Source organism: Octopus sinensis, linkage group LG5 (genome assembly GCF_006345805.1).
Source record: "Octopus sinensis linkage group LG5, ASM634580v1, whole genome shotgun sequence".
Lineage (NCBI taxonomy): Eukaryota > Metazoa > Mollusca > Cephalopoda > Octopoda > Octopodidae > Octopus > Octopus sinensis.
In genome coordinates, this window is record NC_043001.1 from 17,966,378 (window position 1) to 17,969,633 (window position 3,256).

General features: G+C 33.6%; 2 non-coding genes across 2 annotated transcripts; both read left to right on the plus strand.

Annotated features, from left to right (window-relative positions):
- Positions 1–446: 446 nt before the first annotated feature.
- On the plus strand, positions 447–519 carry Trnaa-ugc. Its single transcript has one exon. It is a non-coding gene; the product is annotated as a tRNA-Ala (tRNA).
- A 2,664-nt stretch (positions 520–3,183) lies between these two features.
- On the plus strand, positions 3,184–3,256 carry Trnaa-agc. The gene has a single exon. It is a non-coding gene; the product is annotated as a tRNA-Ala (tRNA).

Below are 3,256 nucleotides of genomic sequence, written 5' to 3' on the forward strand. Positions count from 1 at the left end.
TGAGCTATGAGGCTATAATCACTAATCTAGCTATATATTGGCATTCTTTCGATATGACTCGACAAAATCAAAGCAATTCACTTCGAGTATTTCCGTGGGTTGTGGAGTATAGATATAACGAAATTATGCCAGCAATGTCTCATTTCAAATTTGAAGAAAAAAAGCCTTGCATATTTGTTCTTACCTGTTTCATGTGTGTATGTAAAATCCGCAAATTTCCAAGCAGAAAATAGAATCGAACTGTCATTTACTTCCACGGAAATATCCGAAGTGAAATGTTTTGATTTTGTCGAGTTATATCGAAAGAATGCCTATATATTGAATACAAGATTTTTTGCTGGAGTTAATTGAGTTTTCATATCTCTTTTTAACTTGTTTATACAGTGTGCTTGATTTTTTAATATTTAACATTATATAAAGTATGCTTTTACCGAATGACTGTCACTGGGGAATTAGCTCAGGCGGTAGAGCGCTCGCTTTGCATGCGAGAGGTACCGGGATCGATACCCGGATTCTCCACATAAGAATTTTCATGCGAATCTTCATTATTTTTTTTCTTTCCTTAATATACTATTTTAGTGTTTCGATCATTTTGTAACAGACTTTTGTTGCTAAATTTATTGTCTGAATCACGAGTCACTCATATGACGTTGATTTCATTTTATGTCACATCCACTTAGCTTAGGCAAAAACTGAGGAAAAAGCCAAATTAGTGATGTGGTAGACTGCTCGTTAGTATGTGAAAGATACGGGATCGATACCCTGATTCTCCATTTTCTTTTTATGCTTTGTTCAGTAATGCTTTACCACTATTTTAGCGTGTTTAAATTGCATTGAAACTTTAAATCTCTTTCATATATATATATGCGTGAAACTGATATGGAACACACATACATAGAAAATACACAAACACGGACATGGGTTTTTTTTTAGCTACTTGCCTAATCTGAGATATCGGTGTGTTTAACAATCTACAGGAAGGATTATTATGAAAATTGGGCTTATGGTCTTTTAAAGTAATAAACACCCCCCTCTTAGCTAAGCATTTTAATCTATCATCGAAATTGCTGCGTTTAGCGAGGAATTTGACATCATTGTATCTCTCTACGCTAGTTTTCTTATATAATATTTAGAGAAAATGATGTCTTTTAGCAACTTACCGTATAAATCATTAGTAACTTCATATAGGTTAATAGTCCTGTCTGAAAAAACAAACTCCCTTTTAGAATTTCTAAAGTATTTAGTCTAAGATTTCCTTTTAGACTGAAAGGGGATATGAGTTTTTTTCGAAATATAATATTAGTAACTAAATTAAGGAGCTCATACTCAGAGGGGGCTAAATCGTTAACAATAGGAGGATATTTCCGTGTCTTTAAATCATACCTTTCTCTATATGAGGGAGATAGTCTGGAATCAAAAAATAAAGTTTTCCATCTCATCCGTTTAACGAGGTCTTCAACTTTCTCAAATAATATCCTGAGATATAAAGGCGGTGAGCTGGCAGAAACGTTAGCACGCCGGGCGGAATGCTTATCGGTATTTCGTCTGTCTTTACGTTCTGAGTTCAAATTCCGCCGAGGTTGACTTTGCCCTTTATCCTTTCGGGGTCCATAAAAAGTACCAATTGCGTACTGGGATCGATCTAATCGACTGGTCCCTCCCCACCAAATATCGGGCCTTGTGTCCAGAGTAGAAAAGAATATCCTGAGGTATAGTTTATTCGATGGTGCTGGTATATTTTTGGTAGAGTTATCCACGTGGTATAAATCCATAATATTCTTAGTTGAATCTTTAGAGTCATTCAACAAACAATCACGCCAATCATATCACAGTATGAATTTGCGGTGAAAAGCCTACGTTAGGAGGTATATAATGTACTGAACCGTGATAGAAAATTCATCAAAAAAAGTACTCCATCTGGTGAGAGAATTTGTGACTTTTGAATAATAATATTTATCTCTCACTAGATGAAGTATATTTTTTGTTGAATTTCCTATCACGGTTCAATACTGTTCTTGTGATACATCAGCATTTTCACTGTAGAAATTACAGGCAGAAAATATCACAATAAAATTTCGTTACATAAATAAATAGCAAAATATCTTCCTCATTTTGTTACAAAGAACAAAGAACAAAATTAATTAACAAAAGCAGTGATGTGGTAGACTGCTCGTTAGCATGTGAAAGATACGGGATCGATACCCTGATTCTCCATCTTTTTTGTTTGTTTTTGATGCTTGTTCATTAATGATTTACCACTATTTTAGCGTGTTTAAATTGCATTGAAACTTTAAATCTTTTTCATATGTATATATGCGTGAAACTGATATACAACGTACAGCTTTTACTTGGTTTCTTTAAATAAGTTAATCTCCAGGATTTAATAATTTGTTTTATTGATCATATTCAAAATATTCAGAATTACTCAACAAACATGCAGATTTGTAGATCACGTGATGGTACGTCAGTATTGTCACTGTGGAAGTCACAGGCAGGAATATATCTCTAATTATTTGTTCCTAATTTATATCTCACAATTTCCTATATACACATAAGACAAAGTAATTAATATTATATCTTGTTATGTACCAGTTGAATACTGGGGTTGATATAATCGATTTATTATTGTGTTTAAAAAAAGTTTTAGACCTGGGTTTGCCCCTCCAGAGTAAATTTCATTCCAGAGCCAGTGTGTAGAGTTGCACAACTAAAAATAATACCGAATTATCATTTGAATGATATTTCAAAAACCCTTAGTCAACGAAATGAATTATAAGTCTAGTTATAAACATTATTTACATTTGACGGATATTTGTCCTCATCTTGTTTGTTGTTAACACAACGTTTCGGCTGCTATACTTTCCTATTCTTCCTCAATACCGGTTCCCATATGCTACTCAAATACAAAACTGTATTATCTAGTTATAAAGTCTATATTTTTTTAATATTCATAAGTAATATTACGACAGATTTCCGTATGGTTTTCCCTGCTCTTTTTCTATTATTGCATGTTTCTGACAGTAACTGTTATCGCTGGATAGTTTTGTTTATTCAAATAAATAATCAATTTTTGTCATCTCTATAAACAGAATCATATTGCTAAATTTGTTATTCTCTGAATAACCCGCCACTAATATGAAGTTTATTTCATTTTATGTTATATGCATTTGGACCACTACCAGTGGGGAATTAGCTCAGGTGGTAGAGCGCTCGCTTAGCATGCGAGAGGTACCGGGATCGATGCCCGGATTCTCCA